Source organism: Colossoma macropomum, unplaced genomic scaffold, assembly GCF_904425465.1.
Source record: "Colossoma macropomum unplaced genomic scaffold, Colossoma_macropomum, whole genome shotgun sequence".
Lineage (NCBI taxonomy): Eukaryota > Metazoa > Chordata > Actinopteri > Characiformes > Serrasalmidae > Colossoma > Colossoma macropomum.
Window position 1 is genome coordinate 25,498,767 of NW_023494801.1, and position 17,024 is coordinate 25,515,790.

At 41.1% G+C, this 17,024-nt stretch overlaps 1 protein-coding gene across 1 annotated transcript in view; it reads right to left on the minus strand.

Annotated features, from left to right (window-relative positions):
* Positions 1 to 17,024, minus strand: part of unc5a (unc-5 netrin receptor A) — a 157,623-nt gene that overhangs the window by 84,088 nt on the left and 56,511 nt on the right. The gene's annotated exons all lie outside the window — the stretch shown is intronic.

Here is a 17,024-nt window from a genome sequence, read left to right on the forward strand (position 1 = left end):
CACTGTGGAATGGGATGCTCTGGAGCAAGCAGCCAAACATGACCCTAGAGTCATTATGTCCAGTGCTAACTGGGGTATAAAGCCCCCAGTATTGGGCTGTGGAGCAGTCTAACTGGGTTCTTTGGAATCATGTTGCTCCATTCAGTATCTTTGGGATGAGTTGTAATCATATTTGCAATCCAAAACTAATCATCCAACATCAGTACCTGACCTTACCAACGCTTTTGCAGCTCAATCAAATCCACACATCAATGTTCCAGCAACACAGAAGAGTACAGACGGCAGCAAAAATGGGCAACGTGATTTCAGAAGAAACATTTGATGAGTCTAAATGTTTGGAACATAGTGTATATACAGTATAGGACAATTGTAGAGTCATTACCATAGTAGTCAACCCAACCCAACTCAAAACGGCACTACTAGAATAGAATCAATTGACTCAACTGACTAAGAAGAAGAAAACGTAGCTTCTCTCAGTAAAAAACCTAACAACTATGAAGCATTTCAGGCAGCACTGAATGTTACCACACACAGGTTTGCCTGACCTTTCATTAACCCCTCCACACACTCACATGGCAGCTTATTTACTGCATAACACACTAGAGCACCCCTAATGCACCCCTACTGAGGTCACGGCTGGGCTAAAGAACAGGTTAATAACGGTAATACGCTCTAGCGTACATTAGGGTCATTAGGAGAGGACAGAGCCATTCATCAATAGCGGTTCTGAACGATAAAGATATTTAGTCACAGCCGCCCGAGCGAGAACAGATTAATAGGTGCGGAGAGAGCATATTCGGCAAGGCAAGGAAGTGTGTGAGAGGGTGTAGGCTTTGGTGTGTGTGTGTCTGAGATGCTGACAAAGCTCTTGGTCAGGATTCAAACTGTTACATTTGGCAGCGAGAGCGGAACCAATCAGATAATTGTCCTTGCATGGCATTGAGTGGCCCTGTCCGTGGGCGGCGGCCTTATTACACCACCGAGGCCTAATGGAGGTGCGAATTAGCAAGCTAATGAAGACGAACATTAAAAATATGAATCATCGTCCACTTCAGATTTCCGCTATAAATCTGAAAAATGCAGATGAAGAGAATAGCAGCATTTGAGAAAGGCATTGTGTTTTATCGGGAATATTCAGGCTTGCTTTAGCTTGAAAGATGAACCACTCAAAATGTACTTTATGTTTTCTATTTATGATTTTAATCATATTTCACTCTTTAGATGTACAATACTAGTCAAAACTCTGGACAGTAAGAAGTACTTGGTGCTCATAGAAGAGTTTTTCACCCCTCATTTAGCCCTCTATTGCACAATGTTGCCTGAGGTAACAAACCAATTTTCCTTGCTTTAAACTAACATGATACATATTTAATGACAATAAAATAGTTAATTGTGAAGGGAAGAGTTTAAATTAACAAATTAAAAGCATGTACTTGGTCACACTCTCTCTTGGTGGGCATTTTTGGCATGGTGCATCTTGTGGATTACACATGTTTCTGCTGTCCTCAGAAAGGCAAATTTTCACCAAGTTTTTTACCATTCAGTATCACAAAAATAATTTTTATGTTATGAGAAATTGACAAAACATACTTGTTGCCTAGAAGCAACACTGTACAACAGTGGAATGGATTTAGCCAGAAACAGTGAAACTTGAGAGAAAACTGCAGTTGTTGTTTAGTTTTTCATTTATTATTATTATTATTATTATTATTATTATTGTTATTATCATTATATTTTTTCACTTTATTTAGGAAATCTAACTTGACAGGTATGCAAGATGTCAAAACATTACTGTTTCATAATGGTAACATGGTTTCTTTAAATAATACCAAAAATTCAATTGTTCTAGTTATTTATTAGCATTTTTAGTATTTAAATTGTGTAGTTATTCAGTTTTTTTCCAAATATTTAGATCATGTGCCTTATATGACCCTTTGTATCATTTCTTTCCATTGTTGCACAATGTTGCCTCCTAAAAGACCTCCACACATTCTTTAAAAAAAATGACTTCAAATATTGAAATTAGGTTCACTTCATGCAAGAAAAGTGACTTTTTTTTCCAAACACTGCTCTCATAATGCATGCAATAGGGGGTTAGGAATAACAGTGACTTCAAAGCTATGAAATGCCACACATGCACCAACAAAAAAAAATGTTAAACTAATCCAAACTATCTTCTATTTTGGTCTATGTTGGCACAGAATGTCCAATTCTGTTCAGACTTCACAGAAAAGTCTAGGCATGTTGGAGTATGTTAGGTGTAAAGAAATACGCTATGCCTGCCTGGACGCTGTCCAAGGTCCTGAAAAGGCAGTTTCATGTCCTGTTCTTTAAGAGTTACAGCCTAGAATGTGAGCACACATCAATGTCCAAAAAACAAACAAAAAAAAAAGAACAAAAAGGGGAAAAAAGCAGTGAAACGGCACTCGATCAATTTCACATTAAACAGATGCTGCAAGCCTGTCTGAAAAGAGGCAAGTCACAGAAACCCATGCGTCTGATCCAGAGCTACCGACCTGAACGTCTTTCATTTGTACAGCGGTTTAAGGTAATGCCGCAAGCTTCCAATCACTCTGCACTACAGGTGCTGGAGCGGGGGGAAGAAGTGGACTATGTGAGTATGTATGTGTGTGCAGGGCCATGGCTGCGAGGCCTGATGGTAATACAATAACACAGCGGCAGGTCCGATTGGACGTCTCGTCAAGGACAAAGCGTAAGGGCACTGAAGGCGCTCTTTAGCGGGACGGCAGGAGGGCCATTTCCACTCTGAGAAATCATAGCGGCCCGCGTCGGGACACCTCCGGCCACCATGTCCTTCAGAGGAGAGGAGTGGGCGTGGCAAAAGCACACAATTACTCTTTAGCCCAGACGACAGGTAGTCATAATCTTGGACTGGACATTTTAACAAATGCTATTTGAATATTCAGATTTTCAATGTATAGCACTCAAATATACCAAGTAGACCTTTTTTTATACTGGTAGGGATATTGAAATGAACAATGTTCGTAAGCTAGCATAAGCTACCTGATTTAACACACTATCAGTTGGCCTATAGAAATGTATTGTTTAGATCTGGCCATTTGGCTTAATGTGAGCTTGTTTCTTTAGTTCCACATGGCACCGTCAGTCAAAAACGTATTTAATAATCCCAGTCCAAGACTTTTTATCATTGAGTATTTGTTGATTCTAAGTCTGATCTGATATTTGTAATTTCATAGATAATATAGCTAGTCTATTTTAAAATGCCAGTCATACTGCTTCATGTTTAGTATTTGACTGTGCATAGATACGTTTTGTTTTTTGGACTACTTTTTATTCTGAATGACAATTTTATAGTGTCTCTTTTTTATACAAACCCAATTCCAAAAAAGAGTTGGGACAGAATTGTTTTTACAGATCTTTTACAGCACAAAAAGGAGATAGTCCAACAGTTTGAGCGCAACATTTCTCAGCACACAATTGCAAGGAATTTTGGTATTTCACAATCTACATTCCATGACATTATCAAAAAAATTCAGGGAATCCAGAGAAATCTCTATGCATAAAAGGCAAGGCTGAAACCACCATTGAATGCCTGTGACCTTCTATCCCTTTAGGCACTGCATTAGAATCAACATGCCTCTGTAATAAACATAACCACATGGACTTTGGGATACTTCGGAAAACCTTTGTGTCAGTAAACACAGTTCTTTGCTGCATTCAAAAATGCAAGGCAAGGCTCCACTACGCAAAAAGGGAAGCCAACATCCAGAAATGCCCCCTGATTTCTCTCGGCTAACGCTTGTCTGAGATGGGTTGACGCAAACAGAAGCGGTCTGACGAGTCCACCTTTCAAACTGTTTTTGGAAATAATGGATTTCATCCTATCTGTGCCAAAAAGGAAAAGGTCCATCATGATTGTTACCAATGCAAAGTTCAAAAGCGAGGGTCTGCCATGGTATGGGGGTGGGGTTGTGCCAATAGCATGGGTAGCTTGCACATCTGTGAATGCACCATTAATGCTTGGGGCTACATGCTCAGTTTGGAGCAACATACACTGCCATCCAGACTACGTCTTTTTCAGGGACATCCCTGCTTGTTTCAGCAAGCCACATTCTGTGCATTATGACAATGACACATTGTAGTAAAAGACTGCAGACGCTAGACTAACCTGCAGTCCAGACCTGTCTTGAAAACGTGGCGCATTATGAAGTGCAATATATTACAACAGAGACCTTGGACTGTTGAGCAGCTGAGGTGGTATATCATACATAGATAACATAAATAGGAAAAAATCCACTTTCACAACTACAACAATTAGTGTCTGTTCAAAACAATTTCTGAATGTTGTTAAAAGGAAAATTGATGTAACACAGTGGTAAACATTCCTTGTCCCATTTTTTTTTGGAACAAAATTTGGAATAAGCATATGTATACAAAAAAAACCAAACAATAAAGTTAAATAGTTACATTAGTTACATTACATATCTTTTCTTTTACAGGTTACAGTTGAATACAGGTGAAAAAAGATTTGCAAATCATGTCAACTTTTTTGGAATTGGCTTTGAATTTCAAGTTCCTTCCATTCCCACTTGCTAGTTAGGCCTCCCCAATTATTTCCAATGGCAATTATTCCCACCTCTCCATGACACAATGCTAAAATTGGGAGGATGAAGGATAGCATGTGCACCTCTAAGACATGTGAAGCACCAATTACTGCTAATACAATGTTATTGGACTGCTTTGCTCCTGTGTTGGCTTACATCACGTTGGATGATAGGAGGGGTGGATGAAGGCATCACACCTATCCTCCCAACCCAGAGAGAGCAAGGCTAATTATGTTGTTTTGGTCTCCTTGCCATAAAGGCTGTGGCATTATTGGAGAGCTTGCGACTTCCCAACAACAGGGCCAATGCTTTGAAGGGTTGGCCAGTTTTTGACGAAAGCTGGCTAGGTTAATGACATTTTTGGGCTATTTCAGTTAAAATAGATGAAGATTGTTGACATGTAAGCCACCAAAAATGTGTCTGAATGCTGGAAGTTGTGGATAATGTCTCTTTATATCACCTCTATGACAGTAGCTTGAAATAAAGTGCAATGGGGAAAAATAACCTTAACAAAGGACCAGAATTGGACCAGCCAATTCCGATACATTATACATACAATATGCCTGGATCAGCTCCAATATCGATATCTCAGAATGAAATGGGACATCCCTGTCTAATGCTCCTACCGGGAGAGGCTGTCAATCACCTACCAAAATCATCACATTCGGGGGGCTGGTTAAAAATGAGAGCGCTGAGAGAAACCACTATTCCATTTCCCTCCGTCTGCAGTCAACGGAATGAAAAGGACTGTGCCGACTTTCACGGAGCAACATTTCTGAGGTATTCATAGAATCATGCCGAAAAAAGTCCCCTTTCCTCTTCACAACCTGTCTGAAAAAGCCATGGATCGTCACACTCACACACCCTCACAACACACTCGCCTGTGCATGGAATGGCAAGAAATATATTTCGAATATTTGATCTATTTCAGCTTTGCTAATACCAGAACGTATGTTTTCAGTTCCTGAGCTGAGCTTTAAAATATTACGTTTTAAGGCTGTGTGCAGTTGTTAGTGAAGCGCGGGGGGAATCTACAGTGGAGACGGAACTTGAAAAAACATGGAGAAGGAGGGCTGAGAAAAAGAGAGAAGTAAAATAAAAGTGAGCCAAAAAGTGAGGAGGACTCAGTGAGGAGTTCTCCGTCTCCTGGTACCCAGTTTTATTTGCACCCTCATTTGGTTGGATCATATTTATATAGGCCACCACTTTATCTTTGATGATGAAGGGTCTGAACGAGGAAGGGAAGATGAGGAAAAGATGAAAACTGGAGTTCTGATTCCAAAAACAAAGGCACACCCAATCTGTCTGAAATTTACCTTACATTTCAATTGTATTATTAACATTTCCTCGCCGAATCAGCCTGATGACTTGGTAAATTGTAGCACCTACATTACAGAATGGAAGGAAGGGATAACAAGCGAACTTTTAAATAACTCAAAGAGGCTAACTTAGCTTTCTCTCAGCTAGGCTAGCCTCAGTCAGTTAATTAGCTTGCTAAGCAAACTTTGTAATGCAAAGTCTCTTGTGAGAAATCTTTGCCCTTCTTCTTTGGTGTTGCTAGCTGTAAGTCATTTAGATTGCCAACTAGCAAGCTAACAGAGTCAAGTAGCAAAGTTTGGCTGTGTATATCAGAAACAGTAGATACAAAAAGCCCAGTTGGAACATAACAAATTGATAAGGCTTTAAAATTTTAAAAAGTATTTTGTATTTTTTGGATTTTTCCCCAAATTAGTCGTATCCAGTTCCACCCACTAGTTAGGATACCCCCAGCGCTAGGAGGTGAAGGCTAGCAGAGGCTTCCTCTGAGACCTGTGTGGCGCCACCACATCTTTTCGAACTACTGCTCATGCAACGTCACTGGACTGCTGAACGAGCTCGGAGGACAGCGCCAACTGCCAGATCTGTTACATCAGCTAACAGACGCCTGCGCTGACTAGCATCATACTAGGTGATGAGGGAGAGGGGGAGCCATCCTACCCACCCAGAGCGAGGCCAATTGTGCTCTCTTGGACTCCCGGCCACGGATGGCTGTGGCATCACCAGGGATTGAACTCGCGATCTCTTACTCAGATTAATAACATCATCTTTTCTCCCAGTTTTCTCCCTTACTCAGTCATGTCCAGTCCCACCCACTGCCTAGGCCCCCTCGAATCACGCGACACCAGCAGCACTAGGAGGATGAAGGCCAGCACATGCTTCCTTCGAGTCATGTGAAGCCAGCCACTCCATCTTTTTAAACTTGTGCTAATGCAACATCAGCTCAACATGCTTGGAGGAGAACACTAACTGCCAATTCTGTTACATAAGCTAACAAACACCAATCGCATTGAGGGATGGGGGGAGAGGGAATACCATCCTACCCAAGCAGAAAAAGTAAGGCTGGTCATGCTATCTTGGATTCCTGGCCATGAATGGCTGTGGCATCACTGGGGATTGAATGATTGAGGCAACGTTTACATGGTTGTGTCACTTGGACCCTTTTTTCACATTGTATCCTGGTCATTTATCTATGTGTATTTAAAGTCAACATGAAATCACTCAAATGTTGTACTTTTCTTGTCTCTTGTCACATTCAGCAAATCATATCATCTATCTTTTTATTAATTTTTTTATTAGATAGTGAATGCTGAAGAAAATCAGATAGCTAACATTACTTTTAGGGAGCCGAAGATCTAATTGCAGCCGTATGACTGTAGTAACTGTCTTCATATCACCACTACAGTGGAGAGAGTGAATTTCTCATGGTACAGGAATGATCACTTAAGCTTAAAGCTAAAGTCAGCAAGGCTTCTTTTCTGTGGTGGAAGAGGAACCTGTCTCTGGTGTCCATTTCATGTTGAGTACAGTCAGAATCATTTGTAATTGTAAAGTGTTTTCTTGAGGTAAGTTACACTAATGCTAGCTTGGTTGCATTTATTAGCCTATAGATCAGTGGCTAGGCTAAGCGTTCAGGATTGGTTGGCACCACAGGGATTTCCCATGCGTGTTTGATGTATTTGCTGGGTATTGTAGGGAGAGAACTCTGATGAAAACATGAAAAGGATACCAAATTGTAGATTCTGGCAAACCAAAGCTGGGGGATTTGCTACAGAGCACGACAAATAGCAAATGAAACTCTAATTTGAGCTTGTAAGCGCGGAACCTGGTGCACAAACCACTGGGGTGACAGCCCATTTCTTTTTAAACTCCACACTTGCTTCAGCAAGTGGGCGCATATGTTGCACAGATATAAAGTTAGGGAGGGTGGAAGAGAAGTCAGTGAGAAAAAGAAATGGAAATGGGGCTGAACATTTAAGCCATAGTGAAAAAGGGACACTCAAACTGCTTCTACTCTGGGTACTAAGGTGCCAAATAAGCCTCCTTAAGTGACCCAGCATTTCAACAGCAATGTTTTTGATGAAGGCGTCTTTCTATCGCGCTTCCTTTTATTATGCAACATTTCAATTGGGTTTCGGTTGATAGACTAGGTGGGGATGGACATGGCAGCGGAGAGCTGTTAACAAACAAAAGCTCGGAACCCCTAATCAGTGAGCGGAGTGTGTCAGCTCTCATAAGACCTTTTTGGAAATGAAGCAGCTTCTTTGTGATTTGATGCCTGGCCAAAAGAATGACAACCTGTGTCATCGCAGATGCTTTCTGCAAAAAGCTATTACATCTAATCGCCACTCCGGTCCAACTGTGTGTGCATAAAGGGGAGAGAGAGAGTGTGTGTGTGCAAATGTCTTTATATTCTGTTTGCAAATATGTGTGAGAGAGCTACGCTGATACACACACAAACATCGACACATTACATGCATGCGTGAATGTTGCACGTGTGCATTAAAGCTAGGCTTCAACTATGCAATGTTAGCCCATTTCAAGCCCAATTTGATTGTAGTTGACTGGACCTTTATGCCGCTTCCTGCACTCACTTTCACACTCGAATATTAGCAACCACTTGGGACACCATAGCAACGGCCTGGCAACACCTTGGTCTTTTATCTTGCAGTTTGAGTAGATCTAATGAACCGATTTCTTAACAGAATCACAACTTCTGCCCCAACACAGGTGAACATACATAAACAGAGGCTAAAAAGTCAACATTTGCACTATTAAACTATGTATGTACCGACTTTGCTCTGTTTGCCCAAATAAAATTGCAAGGTTTATCAATGTTTTTATAGTGATTTTTTAAAAATACGGCATAGAGAGACTATATTGTCTATTGGCTTTCATTTCAGTGCGATGTGGCACAAGGTAGCAAGCTGGTGTTGTACGGTTTTTCAATGGCTCAATCTCAAACTCCACCCTCCTTTCTATATAGTGCTGTGACCCTGCTGCATAATAGAACCTGTTGAGTATCTACGCATTTGCCTACACACAGAAGTAGTTATACAGTGGTGCGGCCTTCATGTAGCTTAAGTCCTTTATTAGATGTACTTCACCTGACTGATTTACTGTAAAAGGGAACTGAAGAAAAAGTTACAGATGTTTATGGGGATATGAACTTTGGTTTTCTCCTCATCTGAACCTATTCTAAGTGTTTGGATTGAATGTTTGGTGGGCTTGTCTTGTTGTTTTGTTTTGTGTGAGTTTCAATGGTTGCTCAACTCAGTAAAGGTCAAATTGAGGCATTCTGTTCTGCTTAGCTTCTTGCCATTTTGTATTCCTGATCAATTTAATTGCATCAACTTGCAGTGTCTGAACTGGTAGTGATTGTTGACCTTAGTTCAAGCTTTTACAGTTAACTATGTGAGTAATGGAATTCTTGCTTCTACACCCGAACAGTGCACTCTTACCCCAGTGTGGAACTCTGCACACATGGCTGAATCCCAAATGGCTATTTGTTAGATGTATTATGCACTGTTTGGGTTCAGGAACCAATACTTGAATTCCTATGCTTTGTAGAGAGGATTGAGTGTCACATGCAGTGCTAGTTTCCTGTCTCTTCTTCAGAATCTTCGTCAACCAGGTTCCGATTAGTGTGATCAGATGCTCTGACAGATTGTTCACCTAGCTTACGATACCTTCTGTGCTCATCTTGTTCTGCTCACATTCACAATCAAAGCTTGGCAACCACCTGGGACACTGAAGCAATGGCTTTGCAACAACTTGGCAATCTCTCGGGATACTATAGCAATGGCTTAGCAACCACCTGGGACACCATAGCAACTGCCAAACAACACCTTAGCAACCACCTGAAACACCGAGGCCATGGCCTGGCAACACATTAGTAGCCTCTTGGGATAACATAGCAATGACTTAGCAACAGCTTAGCAAACACATGGGTGGCTGGGGAGGCCTAAGTCCTCTCACTTGAAAGCCATAGCTATGCTTCTGGTGTGTGCGTGTGTGGGGGGGTTATGTGCACTTCATCCGTGTATATGTGTGGACCACCCCTCTGCATGCAATGTATCAGCAGCCCTCATGCTGTGCTTTGCTGTGAGTGCCATGCCCTGATATGGCCATTTAGCTTAAAAAGCTTCTTCAAAGCGCTACAACCAGAGCAGCCTATGACTCACTGGATGCACGACAAGAGGCTCATCAGGGTCAGACTGACCATTAAACACACATAGACTGCCAGGCTCTTATCAGCTACCAGTACAAGCCTGATTGCCTGATCTGTTAACTTACCCAATTACGTCTTTTGAACTCGCAACAAATAATAGCCTGGCTTTTGAACTCTAGTGGCCGAATACACAGAGAAAAGCACCTCTATTGTATAATCGATGCTGCAGATCTACTCAAACATTCATCAGTCTTTTCAATTGAAATTCATCTTGTCTCTCAATTTATGAAGCATCAAATATGAGACGCATCATAACAACAAGGACACAGTGTCATTTATATGTAGCACTACTTATTTAGCCTAATAATAGCAAAAAATAGCTGATGTACTGTTACTCTGAGTGAACATTTCTCATCAGTAAACAGTTGCTGTTAAGCTGCAATGGACATTGCTTTGATGTACCTACATAAGATACATTCAAATTGATTTTCAGGCCTTCATATACACATAATTAGTCATTTACAAATACAAATGTTAAGGCCAAAATGCTTAAGATCATTATTCTTTTGGAAGACTCATTTGAGTTTTAACTTCTGGCTGCTGTATTTAGGTGTTGCTTCAAGGTAATCCTTCTTCCTTCATGATGATTTTATGAAGTGCACAAGTCCCTTTCGAGCAAAACACCTCCACAAAATGATACTGCCACCACCATGCTTCACAGCTGGGATGGTGTTCTTTGGATTAAAAGCCTCACCCTTTTGGTCTAACAGTTCAGATTGTTCAGTTTCGTCTGACCAGAGAACATTAACTCAAAAATATTTGTCTTGGTGATCCCCTGCAAACTTCAGTCTGGCTTTTTTTATGGTGGTCGTGAAGTAGGGGCTTATATCTTGCACGACAGCCTTTTAGGCCATGGCCTGAACAATTGTGTTCAAGTGTGTTTGGACGCTCATTGAGTCATCAACCCATCAACTCATCAAATTATTACTGCCCGTTGTTCATGTTCAGGTGATTCTTAGTGAATGTTTCCATGTGTGAAAGACCAATGAAAATGCTCAGTATTATTTATCATTGGTTACTTACTGATAGTGCCTGCCTACTCACTACAGGCTATATGTTACATTCACTTATGCACATCATAACATAGCTTTGTCCACATTGTACCAGAGACTGTGATGCATCAAATGTGGAACTTGCCAGAGTTAACAACTTTTTATAACTCTGTCAACCATGTGAGTGCAAGTACCTTGTGGCAAAAACAGAAATCAGGAAGGTGAGGACCACCCGAATGTACCAATAACCTGTGCTGCTTTTCTCCGTTTTAATTATGCACATAACAACATAGTTCTAACTATAGTGCTAACAGCTCCCCTTTGTGGACAATCTTTGATGGCCTAAAAGCGAATGAGTGAGTGAGTCAGTGACTAGCCAGGTTAATGAAGCCATTCACATGTAAAAAGTTTACCTTTACTCTACCCTTACACACCTCCTACTCACACATCACAAACACAGTAGTTGAACCCAAAGTGTTTGCGCATGTGTTGGGGTACCGGAGCCCATTTATCAGAGCGATAATGCTTCTGTGTGTATCTCGGTGCTGTGGGAGCAGTGGTTTGGACACCTGAAGCCATTCAGTAAATGATGATTTATGCCCTTCCTAGTCGCCTTGGTAAACCGGGACAGGGGTAGAATTTTAAGATGTGCAGTTGTCTGAGTGTATCTTTGTTCGGTGATAAATGTGTGTGAGGAGTCACCTACTCTCCAGTGCACATGCTAAAACTGTCCTCTGACCGCTTCGGACATCCTGTTATCTATAAAAATGGACCTAAGCATGGACAAAAATGCATGCTTCAAGTTGCCTACTACTGGTTTTATGTGTGTAATATCCTTTTGTCTATTTTTAAACACAATTATATGTGATACAGTGTCAGAAACAACATAAGCAAGTCAATTACTTGACACAACTTGATGTGGTTAGAGGCAACTGTCTGATCATTTAGGCAGCTTCCAATGGATAGCCTCCATTACTTGTTAGCTACATTAGCCTCATAGCTCCAGTACAAAACTAAAAAACTTCAGACACCAAGCATGTCTTGGCTGATCAACTACATTTGGGGTAAGAGGAACGCAGTGTCAGTTTGTCGCTGTAAGGCCTGTAGTTGTCCCAGCATGTCTATGCATTGATGAATGCTTGCGAGGAGTTGCTAACTCTCTGGGGAATGTGCTAAACCCATCCGCTGCCCGTTTTAGACAGGGTGCACGGCTAAGTCAACCTTGGCCGGGACACACTGATGTTGCGCTGTGTCCCGGGCCACAACTCAGAGTGAGTAAGGGAAACATACACGGCCCTGAGAAAAATAATACCTCCTGGGGCAGCAGAGCCAAGACCCTGAGTCCAAGCCTCAACAAAAAAAAAAAGGAAGAAAGAAAGCCTCACCCTCCTCCTTCTTTTTCTCCTCGTCCTTCTCACACTAACTCCCTCCTCTTTCCCTCTCTCTCCTACCACTTCCAACTTTCTTTTGCCCTTGTAAAGGAATAGTTTAGAAAAAATGTACACAAATTTCTCAATCATCTTAAATATTATCAACACACACACACACACTGTCTAAGCCAATTATCCTTCTGGGTTGTTGGGGTTGCTGGAGCCTATCCCAGCCCAGCACCCTGGACAGGTAAGAAGTCCATGTAAATCTAGGGAACCTGAGCTTGACCATTTTTTCTTCACAGTTTTTGTTTGATTTTATCATTGTTTGTTAGCCGATAAGAGGACAAAAAACACCATCCAGTAGGTCCAGTCATAGCAGAGATTTAGCTTTTGAGCCCCTCCCACACCTGGTTTCAAAATATGACTGCTGACATAGTGTTAGCATGTTCCAGCATACTAGTGGTTTCCAGTGACAGTGCTGAAAAAAATGGTTATATATTGGTATATATGGATAATTTTACTGAATTGGCTCAAAGTCAGAGTTCAAAACACAGTTCGGACCTTCAAAGACAAGGACTTTAGACTAAAATCCTCTCATCTTGAACGACCCTGTGCCTTAATTTTGTTTATTTTATTAAAACAAATGATTGAGCATTCCATTTTGTCACTACCAAAACAGTCATGACAGTATTGAAACTTTACAAAATGCATCAGTACAGATTGTTTCAGTCATGACAATTTTAGCTCATTTTGAGTAGCCCTCAAAAATGCTAGCCAGTACATGACTAGCAAACACAGCTTTGAACAGTTTTGCAGACATAAAATCATAATATATTTCATTAAAACACAAAAAAATGTTCACTTAACTGTAAATGTACTTCCGTAGTATAATTCTTTCGCACTGGTTTTCAGACTCGAGGACACATTTACTTCAAAATGATGGGATCGATCTGCTCACCATGTGGTCATCAGGGACAGCAATGCAGCCTCACTTCCTGCTCTAAAATGCAGGGGTGTGGCTAAAATATGGACTAAAACTCTGACATGAAAACATAGGACAGCATTTTTACATTTTTTTTTACCATTATTATTTCACAATCTTTAATCTTCACTTTAAAAGAATTCAAAACTTTACAAAGAGTGTAAAAAATGTAAGTATTATTATATAAGTAAGTATTATTATTATATATTATACATGTGTAAATATAGGGGTTAAGGTTTGGGACAGACACCTCCCAATAGAACGTACCCCAAAGGATGATTTTGCATACATTCAGCTTATAACTAACTCTATTAATGACTTGGGTTTAAATAGATCAAAATATCATTGCTGTAAATTTCTGAAGTCTTTTTTTTGGAAATCGTAGGGCTGCAGTTTGAATTAATTTGGTAGAAAATATTTGAAGTGTTTTTTATAAGTTAATAAAGTGGTTTACTGTTCAGATTAGTCATTCAGATTGTTTTATACGTTGCTTTTATAGTAAAAATGTGAATAAAACCTCATTTCCAGTGCCTTTGCATACTGTTTCTGTCTGTATCATTTACTATTTGTATTCGGTGATCGGTAAATGCTAAGTTTGTGCTGAATCAGATAGTTATAATGTACATAATGTATTGTATCGCTACTTTAGAGTCCACTTCCAGGCTTTGTCAAAGGGTTAACAACTCAGCAGTCTGAGGCAAATATGTGGTGATTTAGGCATGCAGTCTATGCTAATAGGTAGGCTGTAACATTTCAATACTTGTTGGCATTAGTCTCGTTGGTCCAGTGCTACAACTAAAGGAGCAAACGTTAGACATCACACATCTTGGCTGATCAACTACACTCGTTTTAAGGGGGAAACTGTGCATATCTAATTTTTTACTTTTAACTCTCTCGGCTTCGTTTTCTCCTCCCATCTCCCCTGTTCTCACTCCTTTCTCCCTTCCTTCTCTTCCATCCTGCTGTCTTATTTACATTTCCACCTTCTCTTTCCTTCTCTCTCCCTCACTTCTCACATTCGCCTTCCACTTCCTGTTTCTCCCTCGCTACCTCCTCGCTCCTCACTCCTCCTCTCTCTCTTCCCTCTCTCTCCCTCCACCTCTTCAGGATGTTTCTACACAGTGATGCTATTTGTGCCCTAATCATGTGAAATCCATCCACACACTAAACTCCCTGTGGAGTGCAGCGATGTTTTTTTATTTTTTTGACGTATTTTCCGAAGCTCTGTTACTTACGGCACTGCGTAAAGGTGATGTCTGATTAAATTACACTGTGTGTTTTGTGCTGAAACAGGAGAAAGGCTTAAGTAGCTAAACCCTGCTCATGGAAGAAGGGGGGGGGTGCAGACAAGAGAGAGAGAGAGAGAGAGAGAGAGAGAGAGAGAGAGAGAGAGAGAGAGAGAGAGAGAAACAGAGCCTTAACCGACAGGCAGGCTTGATTTCCTCTGCTGTTTATTGAGCACTAGCATATTTTCCAGCAGGCGCTAATGCCTTCATAATGCCTTTTTAGTGATGACCAACATCGCCCTCATCCCCAAACCACTCCAGTGGTGTTAGCAGGGGTGGACATTTGAATATGTAATGTGGGCAACTTCAGTGAACATAAAAAGAGGTCAACAACCTAAAACAGTGTTAGCAGAATTGCTAGCAAAGGCTCAGTGGATGTGTTAGACTCAGTAGAACCAACAGAATGGTCTGTTCTTCATTCTTCATTGTTTAAAATAAAAAATGCAGGAAAACTCACACAACAAAAGCTGAAGACATTTTTCCACTGCATAAAGTACTTGAAGCTTTGGTACCAGAAAAATGGAATGGTGCTTGTTCAACTGACCAATGGTCCAGTACCAAAGGTTCCAGTTTTCTGTTTGCTTCTTTAGTTGTAGCCAACAAGTAATGTAAGCTCACAGCCCACCAATTAGCTTAATCACCACACACTTGCCTAAAACTGTGTTGAGCTGTTAACCTTTTGACAAAGCCTAGAAGTGGACAAATTAGACACTTCAGAGTTGCATAAAACAACCAAAAAGATGATTAAATCATTAGTTCTAGTAAGCAAGGTGGTTCTAGCTATCTCTCAAAAATGAACTGCAACATTAAATGCCATTAGTTCCTGTTTGCATCAGTTAAATGCCCTAAGTTACAGTGCTAAGCTAGCTGAGTAATAGCCCATTGCAAACTAGCAAGTGAGCTAGCAGCTGTGTTAAAGTTGCTAATACTTAAAACGAAACAATTCATATAAAAATGTCATCCTTAAATAAAAGCTATCCATGATGTTACCAAAATGTTCTTCAAATCTAGACCTTTGATCCAGTTTCCAATCTTGAATTTTGCAATCACTGGTAGTTAATTGAACTCCTGATATAACTGACTGGTCATCTAGATTCACACTGGATTGAAGATCTGGATTTGAAGACCTCTGCGATAGCCACATGTCAAAAATGACTTAGTGGAGACGATTAGGTGCTAACCATTGTAACTATGCTCTAATGCTGCTAATGTTCCAGAGTGTTTGTCTTGTGCCTTTGTGATTTCAAATCTTTAGTTGGAGTAAAAAGCGAACACTTTCACCCCCAGAGTTTTCATTGCAGCGTGACCCAGCTATCCCTCCACTGCATAGGATCAATAAATACTAAGCAAAATCTCTCACTATGCTTCCTTTCTCATCCTCCATATTCTCTTTGTCAGTCTCTCTTTCTCTGTGTCTCTAAAAGGAGTACTATATGTGTGCGGATTTGTGTGCACTGAGATGCTCCAGCTCCCGGGGCGTAGATGTGGCACGCTGCATTAAATCACTCACTAATGCTCATATTTGCAAGCAGGCCGTAAGTGCAGATGCCACTCGGCTGTGGCTCAAGCCCTGGCTGACTCAGTGGAGCTCACACACCCTCTCAGCAAGCGACCGCACTGGCTTATAGCTCAAAGTCCTCATGTGGTGACGGCAAGGGCGACAGCACACGGCAAAAAAGGGCATGTTTAGCCATGAATAATTCTAAGCAATAATCAAATAGCACACAAGCCAAGCATTCACAGATAGCATGTTGCTAAAGCATCAACAGCTGCTAAGCAAGCCAAGCAGCCCTGTGATGTGGGATGGAGGGGTACAGGGGCCAGACTGTCCTGGTCAGTCCTTAGCTATGGCGGGGGAGTCGGTGAACAGCTGACCATGCTAGACCTACAGCATCAGCTACAGTGCAACAAAGCTACCTAGCCCCATGGTGCACTAGGGCAGTGGTTCTCAACCTTTTCGAGCTGTGACCCCACCCTCAAAAATACAGGCTGAGGTTTGCAAACGTCCACCTACTAGCAACCTTCTTTACATTTTTTTGTGAATGTGGACTTTATGGTACTTTGTTGTCACACTGCTAGTTCTACTATGTTAGTTGGCCAGTTACATTATTATACAAGATGGCTAGCAAACAAGGAAGAACATGGCATTACTAAGCAAATACGGGACAGGGCATTGCTTTGTCTCTCAGCTATCTCTGTCTTTCCTTTCAATCAAAGAGGTAGAACAGGTGGGCAAGAGGGCAGTGATGGGAGGGAG